Source organism: Euleptes europaea, chromosome 10 (genome assembly GCF_029931775.1).
Source record: "Euleptes europaea isolate rEulEur1 chromosome 10, rEulEur1.hap1, whole genome shotgun sequence".
Taxonomy (NCBI): domain Eukaryota; kingdom Metazoa; phylum Chordata; class Lepidosauria; order Squamata; family Sphaerodactylidae; genus Euleptes; species Euleptes europaea.
The window spans coordinates 6,222,770-6,243,319 of record NC_079321.1 but is presented as its reverse complement, the minus strand read 5'-3'; the positions used below and the strand labels follow the sequence as shown (position 1 = coordinate 6,243,319).

The 20,550-nt window shown below is 46.3% G+C and overlaps 1 protein-coding gene across 1 annotated transcript in view; it reads left to right on the top strand.

The window, feature by feature from the left end:
* AFTPH (aftiphilin) overlaps positions 1-20,550 on the top strand; it is a 270,899-nt gene that overhangs the window by 185,827 nt on the left and 64,522 nt on the right. The gene's annotated exons all lie outside the window — the stretch shown is intronic.

Sequence of the window (20,550 nt, the reverse complement as noted above, 5' to 3'; positions counted from 1 at the left end):
GTCCGCGAAACAAAGTTATAAACCCATAATAAATTAATATTTTCAATTAAAAGTTCTCCATTATAAAAAATATATATTCAAATATTATTCTAAGTTTAATGTTTAACTAACAGTTATGATTAAAGTTTATTTTCAAATTCTCAGAATTTTTATTTTGAACCTTGGGGTCCCTGCACCGAACAAAAAGTCCTAGTGGTCCCTGGTCAAAAAAAGGTTGGGAACCACTGCTCTAGGCTGATCCTGCATTGAGCAGGGGGTTGGACTAGATGGCCTCTATGGCCCCTTCCAACTCTATGATTCTATGATTCTACATGAAGATGACTGTAGACCTGACTGTGAAAGAATGTATCCCAGCAGGGATTTTCAATTCTTCTTTTTTTGCCATCAAGTCGCAGCTGACTTATGGCGACCCCATAGGGTTTTCAAAGCAAGAGACGTTCAGAGGTGGTTTGCCACTGGCTGCCTCTGCGTTGTGACCCTGGTCTTCCTTGGTGGTCTTCCAACCAAATACTAACCAGGGCCAATCCTGCTTAGCTTCCGAGATCTGATGAGATCAGGCTAGCCTGGTCCAGTTTTTGGCTAGCCCTTGTTTAATGAATAACCTGCTCAGCACAGAAATTCCACAGCGCCTCCAAGTGGCAAATGTTTGTAAAAGCAAAATCCAGATGGAACACATATAAAGTTGCTTTATAGTGAATCAGACCATTGGTCCATCAAGGTCAGTATTGTCTACCCTGGCTACAGAGATTACTAAGAATTGCAACAGAAGATGATGCTGATTCCTTCTTAGGGACAAACTACACGTTACTGTTTTCAAAGAGTTCCCTGTAGGCACACAGTAGCTGCAGAAAATGTCTTCCAAAAAAATAAAAAATACAAATGAAAGCCCAAACGGACTCTGAACGGTGCTGCGGGCAGAGGAAGGAGTCCTATCTCCTGCCCCAAGCCATTTTCCCATGCAAAAACCATGCGGGGGGAGGGTTATTTCCCTGTGCTTGCTATTCCTCATGTAGTTTGGCTCTTAACCACACCTCTTAAGGTACCCCCCCCCCGTTTTTCCAGTGCACAGATCAACAAAGATTGCATTAGATCCAAAGATCTTCCCACAAGAAACTGCTTCTGTTTCAGGGATTGTATGTTTTTTCAACGCTCAAACTTATGTTGTTGGAGGAACGCGGCTCTTTGCAGTCGGGAATGCTGCCTCTGTTGTTAGACACTCTAAAAATAAAATAAGATGCCATAACAGAAGACTGGATTTTTAGACAGATAAGTTTATTGTTGTAACCACATGGTCATAACCAGAATGAAGTCAAGAGCAGAAACATAAGCATCAAATACAAATAAACCGTGCAACTATAAAATCCAAAATGCCAATAGTGGTTACGTTCAGAACAAGCCTAAAGCTACAATTTGTCCATAAGTACAATGTTCCCCACCCCTGGTTTTAAAAGATGATAAGGCAAAAATAGCCACCTGATGACTGACATAGGGGAAAACATCTGCCAGCAAAAACTCAACGGCTATTGTACTAGTAGTACATTTATTGCGGCATTGCGCCAATAAAGATTAAGAACATAACAACGTTACCATGGGTACATTGATATTATTTAAAAGTTATGTCATATTAAATTGAAAGAGTATATATAATTAAAATAATTTACAGTTAGGTAAAAAATAAACATTTTGACACTTTTTTAAAAAAAATTCTTTCTCTTCTTTGTTTTCTGTAATTTCTTTGGATTTTATCGTAAAAGACTTTGACGAAGTTTATATATTACTGCACATAATTTGGCTACCTTGCAAATTTGATGGGGATTTTCCTCCGAAAGGAGCTTCCTAACCTGAAATGTATCAGAATATCCTGAAATTTTCTCAGACGTGGATCGAGTCAGCTTAGAACGGGCAACTTTGTAGAATGGGCATCTAAAAAACCTGTGATCCAGTGTTTCAACTTCCCCAGAATTGCATGGACAAAATCTCTCTGAGCTTGGGATCTTATTATACCTTCCCTGTAAGACCGCAGAAGGATAGGGCTGAACACCTGGCTAGAGTGAATGCCCTTCTATGGGTGTGGATTTCCAAAATGGAAAGGTAGGCAGCTGGGGCCAGAATGTATCTGGTCATAGGGGCGGACATAAATATGGGTTCCCTCAGCAAGTCAGACTGCCGTTCAATATCATTATAATTATAATTATATATAATATAATTTTCTTTGCTTGATCTATACCCATCTTCAGCAAAGCCTGGGAGGAGAGACCCAGACTCTGCAACTTGCTTCTCACAGCCTTTTACCATTTGGATTCAAAGTTAAACTCAACGGCCATTTATGCAGGGTCGATTTTGATGCTTGCTCAAAGTTGCTTTTTTAAATCCGCCCTTTAAAATGACTATTCACGGTCCCGATGGAAGAGGAGAAAGTCAAATAAATTCCACCCCCACACACACTCGCCTGCTCCTTCGTTCCTTCGTTTGCATAGCCATTAGCAATGGCCGTTTGCATAGCTATGCCGCGGCTGTGATTTTTCATGGTTCCTTCAGTAAATGCTTCAATGCTGGGGCGGAACAAATACAAAAGGTCGCGTTAAAAGGGCTCTTAAGAAATACGAAGCAGGTATGCACCAGCTTCACAGTGACAGCTGGAATGAAGGTTCAGCCTGAAGAAATAAAAAAAAATATGCGGGGCACTTCAGCCTGGAACACGCTGCTAATTACCAAGCAGAAACAGCCAATAAGTTCTGCATCTGTGCCTGTGAAGTTGATGATAATGTGTCCCAGCCTCCTTTCTCTTATGCCTTCATAAAAGGGGCAGTATAAGACTGTTTTTTTAGGTCCATCTACAGTTTTTGTCGGGTTATCAGGGTTAGCAACCAATGACATACCTGACTTTCTAAACGCATCTTGATCTGCTGCCGGTCTGTTTTATAAGGCGACCCTACGTTCTCGTTTTACAAGAGAACAAGAGCAAATTTGAACCCCTCAGTCTCGATCGGTAGGAGGCAGCTGAAGATAGTTTTATTCGTGATGGCATTTAATTAGTTCTTCTGCCTACCTGCCATTTTAAATTATTGATTTTCACTTAGGGGTGCCAGCCTCCATGGGGGACCTGGAGATCTTCTGTAATTGCAACTAATCTCCAAACAGAGACCAGTTTTTCCGCTTTGGGGGGTTGACTCTATGGCATTATACCCTGCTGGGGTCCCTTCCCAAACCCCAACTTCCCCAGGCTCCACCCCAAAAGCTCCAAGAATTTCTCGGCTGGCAATCCTAGTGGCTTTATATGTAGAGTTGCCAACCTCCAGGCGGTGGCTGAAGACGTCCCGCTATTACAACTGATCTCCAGGCGACAGAAATCAGTTCCCCTGGAGAAAATGGCCAGTTTGGCAATTGGTCTCTATGGCATTATACCCCACTCAAGTCCCTCCCCTCCTCAAACTCTGCCCTCCTCAGGCTCCACCCCCAAAATCTCCAGGTATTTCCCAACCCGGATCTGGCAACCCTATTTATGTACTTTATGTGTTTTATTGAACTGTATTATTATTTATATGGCAAGCTGCCTTGAGTTCCTCTAAGGTAGAAAGGTGGATAATAAATGTTTTAAATCAAATGCAATTAATAAAATTAAGTCAAACAAAATTATCTTGCACCGGTACGAGTCCCTACCTATCTTGGCCACTGGGTGACGCTGTGCGTTTGTCAATAAGAGGTGACCAAAGAGGCACAAGTTTTAAAAAAATGTTCCCAGTGTTAGCTGTGACTTGACTGCACTTTACACACACACACACACACACTGCAAACTGACTTTTTACACACACACACACACAATGCAAACTGACTTCTGCTGGTATAAAACAAAGTGCAGGTCAGAATCACACCCAGACATTGCCTCTTTTCCTTGCCTAAAGCCCTGGAGCTGAGAAGAGCAAGAACAACTGGTTTATTCTCATGCAGCTGCTTGAGCAGAGGCCGAGGAGGACAGTAGCAGAGGGTCCAATGAGAGCAAATGTTGTGGGACATTGGCTTGTGCCCCAAACCTCTCTTCTTGGTAGGTGGGCCAGTATGGTTGCCAACCTCCAGGTACTAGCTGCCACCTGAATCCTTACCTAGTGTGGAAGGGATTCAGTATCTTACTCCTTCAGGGGAAGAATAATGCACTTTACTCCGGAAAAGGTTATTTGTTTGAAACCAGATATCATGGATGGTGATATGTAACTGCGTGCATTGTATTTTTGAAGAACTGAAGAAGAATTGGGCTTCATGCTCCGAAACGATCGTTTTCTCCTTGAATGCTCATCTTGCAGCTGTTATATTGAGAAAAAACATCTAAAAGAATTTTTTCAATGAACTTTGCTTCAACACTTACCTGATAGAGGAATTTATTGAGACTTACCTGTTTGGATACTTCACAAGAATATAAAAACACACATCTTTTTGTTGTAGTATATATGTGTTATTGGTGGATTTATTACCACATACTGTGAAAAATATAGCTACAATATATTTGGCATTGTTAATAGCTATGCTCCTGTACTGATTTTCTCATCCTCTTGATACGGGTACAGAGGTGTCTGTTTTCTCCTTCAACCTCCAGGTACTAGCTGGAGATCTCCTGCTATTACAACTGATCTCCAGCCGATAGAGATCCGTTCCCCTGGAGAAAATGGCCGCTCTGGCCATTGGACTCTATGGCATTGAAGCCCCTCCCCTCCCCAAACCCCGCCCTCTTCAGGCTCCACTCCAAAAATCTCCAGGTATTACCCAACCTGGAGCTGGCAACTAGGGTTGCCAGGTGCCCGGGGGTGGGGGCAAACCCCCCGGCAATTGACCCCTCTGCCCGCTGACCACCTGAGGGTCGGCGGGCAAACGTGCACACATGCGTGCATACCGCGCGCCTCACTTCCAGTTTAGAACCGTAAGCTCCGCCTCGCGAGGGGCCTTACACCTCTTCGTTTGAGTGGTAAAGGGCCGCTTTACCACTCAAACGAAGCGGTATAAGGCCCCTTGCAAGGCGGCACACACAAAAGCCTCCCGCCAGAGGAGAAGAGGGACCTGGCAACCCTACTGGCAACCCTACCTGGAGATCTCCCACTATTACAATTGATCTCCAAGCAGACCAAGATCAGTTCACCTGTAGAAAGTGGCCGCTTTGGAGGATGGACTCTATGGCATTATACCCTGCTGAGGTCCCTCCCCAAACCCCACCTTCCAGAGGCTCCACCCCAAAATCTCCAGGAATTTCTCAGCTGGCAACCCTAGTAGTTTTATGTACTTTATATATCTGATTTTATTTTATTACTATTTACATGCTGCTTTGTATTGTCTAAGGTTAGGAGACAATCAAAGCTGTGTCGCTCTCCCCGTGCGTTTTGCCCACATTTTCCCAAATTTTGCTAAAACAGTATCCGGAAAACCCGGGCAAAACCCTGGGGGAGAGTGAGGCAACCTCTGATGGTCTGGAAATGCTGGCGTAATCAAAAGGAAGCCCCGAAGCACGGGTGACCGCGTGAAAACATCCCTGCATAAAAGGCCTTTGACTCAGGACTGTATTTTACTTTATTTTTTGCAGTTATAGCTATTAGGTTGTCTCTCATGTATGCCTTGCTGGCTTCCCAAACCGTTGCACTGGAGATATCGGATGCAGTTTAATCTAAAAAAATCTTCTGTATCTCTTTTATATTTTTTCAGCTATGTCATAATAGAAGATCGTCGTTGAATATCCATCTTTTTCTTTTGTCTTGTTGCCAGATGACTTCTAGGGGGTTGTGATCTGCAAAAGTCTTTGGTAATAGTTTCGCACTAGATTAATAATTAAAGTTTTGGATGTGTATGTGTTAAGTGCCATCAAGTCGCTTCCGACTCATGGCGACCCTATGAATCAATGTCCTCCAAAATGTCCTATCTTTGACAGCCTTGCTCAGATCTTGCAAATTGAGGGCCGTGGCTTCCTTTATTGAGTCCATCCATCTCTTGTTGGGTCTTCCTCTTTTCCTGCTGCCTTCAACTTTTCCTAGCATGACTGTCTTTTCCAGTGACTCCTGTCTTCTCATAATGTGATCAAAGTACGATAGCTTCAATTTAGTCATTTGTGCTTCTAGGGTCAGTTCAGGCTTGATTTGATCTATAACCCACTGATTTGTTTTTTTGGCGGTCCAGGGTATCCATAACTCTCCCCTCCAACACCACATCTCAAAGGAATCTATTTTCTTCCTCTCGGCTTTCTTCAATGTCCAGCGTTCACACCCATACATAGTAACAGGGAATATGATGGCATGAACTACTTGATCTTGGTTGCCAGTGACATATCCTTACACTTCAGAACCTTTTCTAGCTCCTTCATGGCTGCCCTTCCCCATCTCTCCTTCTGATTTCTTGGCTGCAGTCTCCCTTTTGGTTGGTGATGGAGCCAAGGAAGTTTTGGATATTCAGCACATATAAATCCCTGAATATGTCTGATGTCTTTCGGAGAAAAAAAATGTATAATCTTTGATACTTGTAATTTTGAGAGAAACACAAATAGAACCGCCAATAACCTGGGTTAGGGGATATATTTTTTAAAACACTGTCCAAAACTGCCTGAGGGGCTCTAAGAACGAGGCCATTTGTATGAGGCGCTCTCTGAAGAACTTTCCACGACACACAAGAGACAATGAACGCTGCCTCGCCAGAAGTCTGCAGCGACGTGACATGAATGAAAATGAAGCATGCGGGAAGAAGCCATTCCCCCCCCCCAAAGGGTGAACCCCTGACCGATCTTGATCATCTCTTAGGCCGAGTTGGAAGAAGCCAGGGTCTTCATTCAGGACCTGTACGGAGAGAAGAAGGTGAAAGAGTTGGTCTCCCCTCTATCGAAAGAAGTGTGGGATCAAAAAGGAAACATAAAAACAAACCCCGACCCATTTTTCACAGCCAGATGAAAGGAAAGTATTTTGATCTGAGCGAAGAAGGATGAATTCGAACTTGAGGCCGACAGATAAGTTTGTGCTACTTTAGGATGATCACCTGGGGACTCCTAGAGTCCTACCTAGAGTTGCCAGTTCTGGTGGGTGCCAGAAAAGGTGATGGAGGGCCAGCGTGGTGTAGTGGTTAAGAGCTGTGGTTTGGAGCGGTGGACTCTGATCTGGAGAGCTGGGTTTGATTCCCCACTCCTCCACATGAAGCCAGCTGGGTGACCTTGGGCTAGTCATAGAAAATCGCATGCCTCCAGTCTGGTAAAGGGAACAACCCCTAAGAGTCAACCACATTGTATAGTTGTGAATCCACCTTACCATCTCTGAACATGCTTAGTTTGGAGAAAGGGTTATGTCAGCAAAAAAATCCAGGGTATGTTAAAGATGCCTTGCCCTTTGGAACTGGCTTTTCCTTGTTCAGCAGTTTTGCAAGTAATTCCTCAAACGTCAGCAGAAGACACTTTCCAGAGCTGCACTCAAGGGAAAGGATTTTAAGTTGAACATAAACTTGTTGCAAGAGGTGGCAGGTAGCCATGTTGGTCAGAAGCAAAATCTTAAGATCAGGGCCTGAGACAGCATGGTGTAGTGGTTAAGAGCAGTGGACTCTAATCTGGAGAACTGGGTTCGATTCCCCACTCCTCCACGTGAGCGGCTGACTCTAATCTGGAGAACCGGGTTCGATCCCCCACTCCTCCATGTGAGTGGCGGACTTTAATCTGGTTTGATTCCCCACTCTTACACACGGAGCTTGTTGGGTGACCTTGGGCCAGACAAGCCTTATGAGTGGAAATCACCCTGCTTTCTCAATGTCATAGCAAAAACACGTTAACCCTTCAACGAATAGGCAAAGCGAAACCAAGACTCCACATACCAATGGCAATGAAGTTAGGTTTACAAGCGCAATATGCAAGTGGAAACCATATCAGGTCAACGGGTTTCTCCTTGTTTATTTAGCCCACTTTGGACAAAGTCCTTGCAGAGTTCTGCAGTTGCTATTAGAGCACTTAATGATCAACTGTTCAGATTTCATGGTAGAATGGCGGTTTAAAATGAAAATCTGCAGCCGTCTATTAACTACCTGTAGCTGCCCCATATAGCTTTCACCCCCTTGGAATACGTTCTTGTTTAACATCTTGGTTTCTCCTGACCTTATTGTACAGTAATTCAGCCGGTGATCCAGTTCTCTTGCCAGCTCCATATTCTATTTTTAAAAATAATATTTGATTGGGTAGAGACAGCCATTTTATAGAAGTTATGCCAATTCAGGAAGGAATGGCATCAGTCGAAAGACCAGCACAATACCTTCTAAAACAACCGAACTTTGGCATGTCAAAAGCAGCCCCTGCACCAGCTCCAGAAACATATGCATTGATTGGCATTAAATGCTTAGATTGACTTGTTCCTGGATGGCCCTGGCTAGCTTGATCTTGTCAGATCATGGAAGCTAAGCAGGACCAGCCCTGGTTAGTAGTTGGATGGGAGACCACCAAGGAAGTCCAGGGTTGCTATGCAGAGTCAGGCAATGGCAAACCACCTCTGCCCTGACCTGGATTGGCCCAGGCTAGTCTGTTCTCATCAGATCTCAGAAACTAAGCTGGGTTGGCCCTGGTTAGTGCTTGGATGGGAGACCACCAAGGAAGTCCAGGGTTGCTATGCAGAGTCAGGCAATGGCAAACCACCTCTGCCCTGACCTGGATTGGCCCAGGCTAGTCTGTTCTCATCAGATCTCAGAAACTAAGCTGGGTTGGCCCTGGTTAGTGCTTGGATGGGAGACCACCAAGGAAGTCCAGGGTTGCTATGCAGAGTCAGGCAATGGCAAACCACCTCTGCCCTGACCTGGATTGGCCCAGGCTAGTCTGTTCTCATCAGATCTCAGAAACTAAGCTGGGTTGGCCCTGGTTAGTGCTTGGATGGGAGACCACCAAGGAAGTCCAGGGTAGCTACACAGAGGCATGGAATGGTCAACCACCTCTTGTCTGGAAACCCCTATGGGGTTGCTATGAATTGGCTGTGATTTGACAGCACCTTCTACCACTAGGGTTGCCAGGTCCCTCTTTGTCACTGGCAGTAGGTTTTTGGGGCGGAGCCTGAGGAGGGCGGGGTTTATGGCAGGGAGGGACTTCAATGCCATAGAGTCCAGTTGCCAAAGTGGCCATTTTCTCCAGGTGAACTGATCTCTTTTGGATGGGATCAGTTGTAATAGCAGGAGATCTCCAGCTAGTACCTGGAGGTTGGCAACCCTATGTACCAATAAGTCCCTTGACTACAACCCGTCCTGTCCATCTTTTGAAGGAATTCCAGGCTGTAATAGATCAGAATTTGGAGAAGACGGAGGGATTCATGAGGTCTGTGTTGTCTTATCATTTCTTCACACCCAAGAGCAACAGACTTCTTTCCTCTTGCTATTGGTGGGTTGGCCTCTTTATTTTCAGTTGCATTAAACCTTTTCCTTTTATTTTCCTCTTTCGATAGCGCTGGCCCTTCTCCCTAATTCCAGAGAAAAGGGTTCCAGAGAAAAGTGTTTAGAACTGGGTGTTTTTTTGGGTGGGTGTGTGGGTTCACTTTAGGTCAATGTGGTTGTTTAATGTTCTTTGTCCTTTTCCAAGAGGTGGGTCAGCTGACAGTCCGGTCCCCTTGGCTGTTTTCCCAAGCTAGTAAGGCTTTCTTCATCTTCCCTGACATTTTTTACTATCAAAATGATTTTGTTTGTTCTTTGCAGTTTTCCAGCCAATCTAGAGGGTATATCTATATCACATTATCCAACAGGATTCATTTTCGGGATTTTCACTAAATTTATTGTCGGTAGGGTTGCCAACCTCAAGAGGGCCCCTGGAGTTCTCCTGGAATGACAACCGATTTCCAGAGAACAGGAATCGGTTTCCCTGGAGGAAATGGCAGCTTCATAAGGCAGACTCTATGGCATCACATCTCTAAGGCATCTCCTACTGATCTCCCTTCTGAAACTCCCCAGGTGCCACCCCCAAATCTCTAGGAATTTCCCAGACTGGAGCTGGCAACCTTAATTATTTCTCATCTATCCATCCGTCCGTCCGTCCATCCATGAGCCAGCGTGGCATAGTGGTTAAGAGCGGCGGACTCTAATCTGGCGAACTTGATTTGGTTCCTCACTCCCTCACATGAACCTACTGGGTGACCTTGGACTAGTCACAGTTCTCTCAGAACTCTCACAGCCCACGAAGAGGCAGGTGATGGCAAACCACCTCCGAACGTCTCTTGCCTGGAAAACCCTATGGGGTCGCCATGTCAGCTGTGACTTGGTGGCCCTTTCCTCTATCTATCTATCTGTCTATCTATCTATCTATCCATCCATCCATCCATCCATCCATCCATCCATCCATCTATCCTTGCCATAGATACGGTTGCCCTCTTCACCACCGGCAGGAGGTTTTTGGATCAGAGCCTGAGGAGGGCGGGTTTTGGGGAGGGGAGGGACTTCAGTGCCATAGAGTCCAATTGCCAAAGTGGCCATTTTCTCCAGGGAAACTGATCTCTGTCGGCTGGAGATCAGTTGTAGCAGCAGGAGATCTCCAGCTAGTATCTGGAGGTTGGCAACTCTACTAACATCATAGTAGACATTTCCCTAAAAACCAGGATCCTCCTTCTCAGTATGCACGTATTTATTAAAACCACTACACGCCCTCACATTTCACAATGAATCGGTTGTGGCCTCACTGCGTACTTAGCATTTCCTAGGCCTAGCTTTATCCACGCATCCCCAGTAAAACCCACTGAGTCCATCTCTCCAAGGTTTCCCATTTAGAATTCAATCGGTGAAGCTGGAATTGCTGCGTGGCCAAAATGACTCCTGCCAAGGGGCCTCAACAAGAGGCCGAAGCCTTCCGGGGGTGTCCGCTTGGCATCGCTTGGCTTTACTCCCTGCGTCCTCCATTCATACTCATGAAAAGCTTTTGCAGGGTTATTTTTCTTGCAGCCCTGTGAAAGCTTTCGGCATTGTTGAGTGACTGCTCTGTGTCCCCCCCCTTATGCAACACCGTCTGTAATGCGCACAACCATGCTCTGCATCTCTTGTAGCCTGAACGTAAGCACCTCAAACCAAAAGGGGCTAGGAACTGAGGGAGGGGACAAAGGAAAAGCTTTGCAGGGTTGTTTTCCTTTTTAACTTGAGACCTTGGGCTTTCTTGTTTAGCTTGGAAAGAAGGCGGTTAAGGGGAGACAGAGGCGGTTAAGGGGAGATTGAGGTCTATAAAATTATGCATGGTATGGAGAGATTGGACAGGGAGAAGCTTTTCTCCCTCTCATACCACTAGAACGCTGGGTCATCTGCCGAAGCTGGAGGGTGAGAGACTCAAAACAGATAAAAGGAAGTCTTTCTTCACACAACAGAGTTAAATTGTGGAACTCCCTGCCCCAGGATGTGGTGACGGCTGCCAACTTGGAAGGCTTTAAGAGGGGAGTGGACATGTTCTTGGAGGAGAGGGCTATCCATGGCTACTAGTCAAAATGGATACTAAGTAGGGTTTCCAGCTCCCCCTTTGCCACCAGCGGGAGGTTTTGGGGCGAAGCCTGAGGAGGGCGGGGTTTGGGGAGGGGAGGGACTTCAATGCCATAGAGTCCAATTGCCAAAGCGGCCATTTTCTCCAGGGGAACTGATCTCTATCGGCTGGAGATCAGTTGTAATAGCAGGAGATCTTCAGCTAGTATCTGGAGGTTGGCAACCCTAGATACTAGTCATGATGCAGACGTATTCTCTCCAGGATCAGAGGAGCATGACTATTATATGAGGTGCTGTGGGACACAGGCAGGATAATGCTGCTGCAGTCGTCTGTCTTGTTTGGGGGCATCCTAGAGGCACCTGGTTGGCCACTGTGTGAACAGACTGGTGGACTTGATGGGCCTGGGTCTGATCCAGCAGGGCTTTTCTTATGTTGTTATGACCCATTCCCATTATTTCAAATTACTCTTTTCTTCCATATGATTCCCTGAAACATTTCAAAGGATTTGTTCTTTAGGTCAAAGACAAAGTACGGGAAAAAACCATAAACATCCTATCAGCAGTCCAAAATGAACTTCCTTAGCCACAGCACGTGAAATAGCAGAGTGTACATTACTAGAGTTCCTTAGCAATTGTGAGCGTGTTGTCTTCTTTAAAATGGAAAACAGCTGAGAACAAATATTTTATTAACTAGCAAACAACTGCAGGAAACCTAAGAGCCCAATAATCTTTGGAAGCAGTGGACTTTGCCTTGAGAGGTTTTCTCCAAACATCTGTCTTACAAGCAAAGCCCTTGAATCGAAAAGGTATGTACCGTTAGAATTGAAAAGGTTATCTTACCATATGGTTGCCAGGTCCCTCTTCGCCACTGGTGGGAGGTCTTGGGGGCGGAGCCTGAGGAGGGTGGGGTTTGGGGAGGGGAGGGACCTCAATGCCATAGAGACCAATTGCCAAAGCGGCCATTTTCTCCAGGGGAACTGATCTCTATTGGCTGGAGATCAGTTGTAATAGCAGGAGATCTCCAGCTAGTACTTGGAGATTGGCAACCCTATCTTACCATCACCACCTCCACTCAGAGGTTATCTTATAGAGATCTCGCAGAATGGAAGAAAGGCAGCTCCAGTAACACAGACTAACAAGAGTTTGAAAAGGAATCTCCCAAACCTATCCAAAAGGCAAAATAGGGACAGAGATTTGCTAAGGAAGAGATGCAGAGAATGGTTCCTGGGAAAATAAGGATCGCCAGAGCGCATATCAATGTTGCTTTTGGCCGCATCAGGATAGGGGGGGAAATTGCCTCAGCAGCAGACTAAGCTAAATCCAGGAAGCAAAGATGCTATTTTTATTTTATTTATGTTATTTATAGTTTGCCTTTCTCACTGGGACTTAAGACGGATTACACAGTATGAGTCAATAGAATCAACAAGATAGGTCATTCAGTCAATCAATCTTTATTAAAACAGTAATAGACCAGCAGTCATAGACCAATCACAGACTCTTCACAATAGAAGAAGGAAAAGGAGAAGAGTTGGTTTTTATATGCCAACTTTCTCTACCACTTAAGGAAGACTCAAACTGGCTTACAATCCCCTCCCTTCCCACAACAGACACCCTGTGAGGTAGGTGGGGAGGGGATGGGAAGGGACTAGTCCAAGGTTAGTTTTTCTGTGCTGGCTTTCTCTCCCTTTTTTTAAGGAGAATCAAACCAGCTTACAATAGGCTTCCTTTCCTCTCCCTGCAACAGATACCTTGTGAGGTAGGTGGGGCTGAGAGAGTCCCGAGAGAACTGTGACTAGCCCAAGGTCACCCAGCATGCTTCATGTGTAGGAGTGGGGAAACAAATCCAGTTCACCAGATTAGCCCCTGCCACTCATGTGGAGGAGCGAAGAATCAAACCTGGTTCTCCAGATCAGAGTCCACCGTTCCAAGCCACCGATCTTAACCACTACACCACACTGGCTCTTGTTGTACATGTACTGATGGCTACACACTCCAGTGGAGTGGTTCCCCTGAGGCACTGTGTGTGTGTGTGGGGGTCTTAAGTCCCTCTCTCCACATGTATGTGGGAAGAATGGAACTCCTAGTACATGTCTGATTGTGAGAAGTCCTGGTGAGTCTATCAAGGGTTGAGAAATTAGGAGCTTCATGTAGAATCAGGATGGGCTAACCACGAGCTTTTCTGCATGTGTCATTTTATCACTAGCATGCCTGTATTGCATCAGGGTTTTTTCCCTTTCCACACATCTTTTGCTCCCTCTAGTGGTCGCTTCGATATTTCACCGCTGTAACTCTGTCTTGTAAATAAACTGGATACACAGCGATGAAATATCGAAGCGACCACTAGAGGGAGCAAAAGACGTGTGGCTAAAAGGGGGGAACCCAGTGCAATACAGGTGCACAAAACTCATTGCCAGGTGTAACATCCTCTCTTCATTGCATCTCAAGTACTCCAGGGTGCGTGAATGCTACTCACATTAGGTTTCCAAATACACTGAGCATATTGTCGTTTCCACTGAGTCACTCTTGGACTGTTCCCCCACCCCCAGAAGATCTCAGCAACTTGTAGGAACAAAGGCTTCTGAAAAATCTGACCTACTCAATCCACTGGGGACTTCATGATGTTCCTGGTGCTAAAAGGTTGCATGCTGGTAACTTAGAGAGTGACCTAAACATTGTGCTAGGGAGCATAGATAAGGCACTATGACCCTTGATTTCATATAATATTTTTACTATTTTTTTCCGAAATGTCACACAGGTTACCCTGACACTGATGTCCCTTGATGCTACAGCATTTGGGAACTAATAGACTGTTGACATTTCCCCATATTTCTGCCACATGGCCAGGGAGACGCAGTTGTATGTTTGCTTTGCCTTCTTTTACCTTCATACTGTTTTGTTTTGTTTTTAAAACAAGCCATTCCTCCTCTGTGTGACATTTATTGCTCGTAACAGGCGCTGACATTTTCACATCCAAGAGGAGCAAATAGAAAGGCCATGTAAAGACAGAAGAACCAGAAGGAAATATCTCAACCTGGGAGTGATTTGTACGTCGATTCACAGGAACAGCCCATCCAGGTGGTCCCCATAGAAGTCAATGGGCTTCTCCACACCAGCTGATGCAGATAAGAAGCCGTAGGAGGAGGAGGAGGAGAAGAAGAGTTGGTTTTTATATGCCGACTTTCTCTACCACTTAAGGGAGAATCAAACCGGCTTACAATCACCTTCCCTTTCCCTCCCCACAACAGACACCCTGTGAGGTAGGTGGCGCTGAGAAAGTGTGACTAACCCAAGGTCACCCAGCTGGCTTCATGTGAAGGAGTGGGGAAACAAATCCAGTTCACCAGAGTAGCTGCCGCCGCTCCTGTGGAGGAGTGGGGAATCAAACCTGGTTCTCCAGATCAGAGTCCACCGCTCCAAACCAACGCTGTTAACCACTACACTACGCTGGTAAAGGTAGTCCCCTGTGCAAGCACACCCATGGGGTGACGTCCCATCATGACTTTACCAGGCAGATTATGTTTACCAGATTATGTTTACCAGGCAGATTATGTTTGCCATCGCCTTCCCCAGTCATCTACACTTTACTCTCGGCAAGCTGGGTACTCATTTTACTGACCTTGTAAGGATGGAAGGCGGAGTCAACCTTGAGCTGGCTGCCTGAAACTGATTTATAAATAGGGAAGAGAGAACCACATACACTGCCCTGAATTCCTTAGAGGAAGAGCAGGCTACACATGCATCAGAGAGACACACACAGAGATGGGTTGCTCTGCATTCAGTACTGAGTAGTCCAAATAGAGTGAATAAACAATTATCCAAACTGGACTTAATAAAATCCTTTATCATGCCGGTTATTACTGTTATTCTCTAAGAACAATTGACTAATTGTTTTCTGTAATTTTTATTTTTACATAAAGAAAAAGGGGGAAAAAAGAAAGTAATGACTATATCAGGTTTGCAAGGTACCTTCATAACATTATCCATCCATCTATCTATTCATCTATCCATCTATCTACCTACCTACCTACCTACCTACCTCAGGTTGTCCAGGCAATAAAATATTCAAGATCCACTCCACATTCAGATTAAATCAAAACAGAACAAATGGCCCATGTCCATGTCACAGCAGTGAATAATAAATGTAACAAAAAATTATCCGTGCAGAATGATTTTTTTGTTTTGTTCTGCTTGACCTTTCTGGCTGTTGATGATATCTGTACTTTTTTTTACCATTTCTGCAGTGTTTCCAGATTAAATAAAAGCATGACAATCAGTTAATCATTAAACTATTAGAACGACGTCACTTGGAATCTGCAAAGTTTGTGCTTAAAATCAAAACACCAAGAAATAAAATGACATTTCTAAGTAATTGTGTATTTTAGGTTACCAATATTCCAGTAGCTGGGCAGTGCAAATATGTTTAGCCCCCTGCCCAAGAAATCATCACTTGTCTTCTATCACAGGGTTTTGTTTCTGATGTCAATGTTATGTGCATGGCAACTACTAAAATGCTTTTGCCCAGATTCTACTTAACCTGTGTTAATCTCTTTCTACTTCCTATTAGGCAATGTCATAATATGAGGGGATTTTGTTCTAAAAGGTAGTGGTGGTAGCAATAAGAACATTAGCCTTCCCGGATCAGACCAGTGGCTAGGGTTGCTAGCTCTGGGTTGGGAAACACCTAGAGTTTTAGGGGGCGGAGCCTGAGGAGAGCAGGGTTTGGAGAGGGGAGGGACTTTGATGCCGTAGAGTCCAATTGCCAAAGCAGCCCTTTTCTCCAGGTGATCTCTATCGGCTGGAGATCAGTTGTAATAGGGGAGATCTCCAGCCACCACCTAGTTTTTAAATTGTTTTTTAATTGTTTTAATGATGTGTGTTGGGGAGTTGATTTAAATGGTTTTAAAACGTGATTTTATCATGTACGTTTTAAATTATTAGCCACCTTGGCGGCCCTTGTGAGGGCAGAAAGGTGGGATACCAATTTTGTAAATAACAATAATATTCGTCTTTAAGGCGCCACTGGACTTTTCTTTTTTACTTTAGATCAACCTGCACTTTCCCAGAAGTTTATACACACAATGTTTGCATAAGGAAACTGGCATCTGTTCACTATCTGAAACTATTTTAGACCAAGGCTGCATTTTTCAAAATATATTTCCGCAAGGTGTGGGAAATTAAACAGATTCAGGCCATTTGAAAAATAGCCTGGCCTTGGCCGGGGAGGGCGTGTTATAAATTTGAAAAATAAATAAATTAAATTAAGGACAGGGAAACAGGTGGCATTATTACTGAAATCAAATACGATGGACTGGGGGATGTAACTCATAGCCATGTGGCAGAATGTTAGTCATGGTCTGAGTCCAAAATACTAATGAGGGTTAGTGATTCTTACATGCCAAAGGGAAAAAAAAACAAGTGGGTTCTAGATCAAATCAAGCCTGAACTGACCCTAGAAGCTAAAATGACTAAACTGAGGCTGTCCTACTTTGGACGCATTATGAGAAGACAAGAGTCACTGGAAAAGACAATCATGCTAGGAAAAGTTGAGGGCAGCAGGAAAAGAGGAAGACCCAACAAGAGATGGATTGGCTCTATAAAGGAAGCCACGGCCCTCAATTTGCAAGATCTGAGCAAGGCTGTTACGGATAAGACATTTTGGAGGATGTTGATTCATAGGGTCGCCATGAGTCGGAGGCAACTTGACGGCACTTAACACACACAATCCTCTGGCCACGGTAACATAATTCCACGATATAGACTATTGTGCTGCATATAAGGCTGCCTTTGAAACGTTCTCAGAGATGCCCACTTCAATGTTGAGTACAGTTACATCCTTCTAAGCCCATTGATGCCAATGGGCTTAGATAGGGGTAACTGCTCAGGATCGCACTGTCCATCTGGCTCAACAGGCACCTATTCAGCGATTAATTGCAGCAAATCACTTGCACTCCCCTTGTAAAAGTTGGTCTGTTTGCCAACGTTCTGTTGCTGACCGTCAATTCCTAGGAAAGAATGTTTGTAAACATTCCATGTCCACAACAGAGGTGGCTTAGTTTCACTGATCCATTTCTGGTCTTGACCTTTAGAGTCCTAAAAGTTTTGAAACGAGGTTACCTGAAGGACCACCTTCTTCAATATGAGCCTACCTGGACTCTGAGTTTTATCAGTGCTGGTGGCAGGAAGGCTGCCATCAGAGGTTTGGTTGTCTTCTTGGTGGCAATACAAAAACTGCAGAACTCCTGCCCCTGGAAAGGGAATCATGCACACACACACCCAACCCTTGGGAACCAGAGGTGATTGCAGAGCTGGTGGTGAGCATTTTATTACCTTACTGGGTTTTTCTTCCTGATTGCTATAGTTTGTTGGGTTTTTGATGCCAGCGTGGTGTTGTGGTTAAGAACGGCGGACTCTAATCTGCAGAACTGGGTTTGATTCCCCGCTCCTCCACATGCAGCCTGCTGGGTGACCTTGGGCTAGTCACAGTTCTCTCAGAACTCTCTCAGCCCCACCTACCTCACAGGGTGCCTGTTGTGGTGGGGGGGAGAGGCGATTGCAAGCCACTTTGAGACTCCTTAAGGTTGAGAAAAGCAGGGTGTAAAAACCAACTCCTTCTATTTGATGCTGTGTTCTTTTTTTGTTTTACCCTTCAACTGCTGGCTTAATAGTCTTCATGTGTTTGTACTGCTCTAATTTATTTATTCACAGTGGGTAGCCGTGTTAGTCTGTCCCATGGCTCATTACCAATGCTGATTTCTCCACACCCATCTCTCCCCTGGACATCACAGACTCTTCTGCATACCACACCTAATCCCATCATGCCTGCTATTCACATTTGCATACTGTTAACATTTACATACTAATGCTTGTCTGAATTCACTCTCCTCAAAGACAGATGGATTCACATTCTCGCTGTATCTGAAGAAGTGAGCTGTGGCTCACGAAAGCTCATACCCTACCAGAAAATATTTTTGTTAGTCTTTAAGGTGCTACTGGACTCTTGCCCTTTTCTACCAATTTATTTATGCAAGCCTCAAAGTGGCTTACAATCTCCCCTTCCCCTCCCTACAACAGACACCTTGTAGGATAGGTGGGGCTGAGAGAGTTTGGAGAGAACTGTGACTGGCCCAAGGTCACCCAGCAGGCTTTATGTGGAGGAGTGGGGAACCGAACCCGGTTCTCCAGATTAGAACCCACCAGTCACGTGGAGGAGAGGGGAACCGAACCCGATTCTCCAGATCAGAGTCCACTTCTCCAAACCACCGCGCTTAACCACTGTACCACACTGGCTCTCAAGTACAAGTAGCGCTATTCTTAATGCTGCAACTGGACTAAAGCATCAGAACCGATCCTGCAGAAATGGCCCTTGAGGAGTCCCTTGGTTCAGCCCACTCCCTTTCTCCGGGCTTCTCTCAAAGATTAACTTTGCATTTGTCACAGATTCAGTAGAAGGTTGCTTCATGTGTACTATTTAATAGCACTCCGTGCACGTGAGGAATGTTGGAATATCTGTCGTGGGGATATTCCTGTGTTTAGCAGAGTGCCTTAAGCTTAGCAGCAGCAGAAGCTACACATGCGTGTGTGTGTGAAAGGAAATAAAAAAGGAGCAGTCGTTTGCTCTAATCAAACTAAAGTACATTTATTGTGGAAATAACCTTGGATAGGAAAGGACAAAGGGTTCTCTATCCTGATCTAGCTTGCTAATTCTCTAGGTATAAAAGGGGATCTCCCGGACCTGGATGGCCCAGGCTAGCCTGATCTCATCAGATCTCAGAAGCTAAGCAGGGTCAGCCCGGGTTAGTATTTGGATGGGAGACCACCAAGGAAGTCCAGTGTTGTTTGGAAAAAATTGGCAATGGCAAACCACCTCTACCCCGACCTGGATGGCCCAGGCTAGCCCGATCTTGTCAGATCTCAGAATACCAGGGTTGCTGTGCAGAGGGAGGCACTGGCAAACGACCTCTGTTAGTCTCTTGCCATGAAAACCCCAAAAGGGGTCTGACTTGACGGCACTTTACACACACACAAAAGGGGACCTGCCTTCCACTCCATCTTGGGGCGGGAAGGCCTGGACGCCGGCTGCTAGATCTTGCTTGGAGGATGGGCGAAAGGGAAGAGGGAGAAGGGAAGGGAAGTCTCCCTGACCATACATCCTCTACACATCAAAGGGGCAGGAAATGAGGGCGGGGCGTCACTAGAGATGCCCTCCCCCTGTCCTGTCCATCCATCGGACTTTGCGGCCAGTTCCCCCTCTCCATGTGCAGGCAGGCGGCACCGTCCTCGCAGGGCAGGTTTTCCAACGAGGAGGAGGCAACCCCGTTCCCGAAGGCGCTTTGGGCGCCCCTTTCCCCGCCACCCGACCACGGATGGCCGGACGAGGGGCGGCGGCTCGAAGGCCTCCAACCAGGCTGCCCTGGACGGCGCCGGACCCTCCGCCCGCGTTCCCATCCGGGGTCAAAGCCCAGCCGGCGGGGTCCCTTTCAATCAAGGCGGAGGGAAGGGGGGAAGGCAACTCCCGCCCTTTTGGGGAGGGGGGCTCTTCCGTCCCCCCCCCCTCACTATTCCCTGTGGAACCGGCCTGGCGCAACGAAGCGGCGCCGGCGAAAGGCGCGCCTGGGCACCGCCGCCTGCCTGGGGGTCTCTGCAAAGGGCGACGATAAGAACGGGGGGGGACACTGAAGGGCACCCCCCCAAAAGGGCGGGAGTTGCCCCTGCCTCAGCCCCTTCCCTCCCCCTCCGCTGTTCCTATCGCAGCCCTTTGCCGAGACCCCGAGGCACGCGGCGGTGCCCAGGCGCGCCAGACCCGGTTCCCCCTCTCCGCCCGTCTGGAAGCGTCCGGCCGGCTTTAAACCCCCCCACGGCCGGTTCCACCCGCCGGCGCGCACGGGGGGAGGCCTCGGCCGAGCCGGGCAGCACCCGGCCGGGGGGAGAAAGAGGGCTGTGATTGGACCCTCCCTCCCAGGAGGAGGGGGCGGGCGGGCGAGGGGCTGAGCCCAGAGAGCCTTCGGCTTGCATCAGCCGTACGGCTGATGCAAGCCGAAGGCTCTCTGGGCTCAGCCCCTCGCCCGCCCCCTCCTCCTGGGAGGGGAGGGTCTCCTCCAATCAAAGCCCTCTCCCACCCCCCGGCCGGGGGAG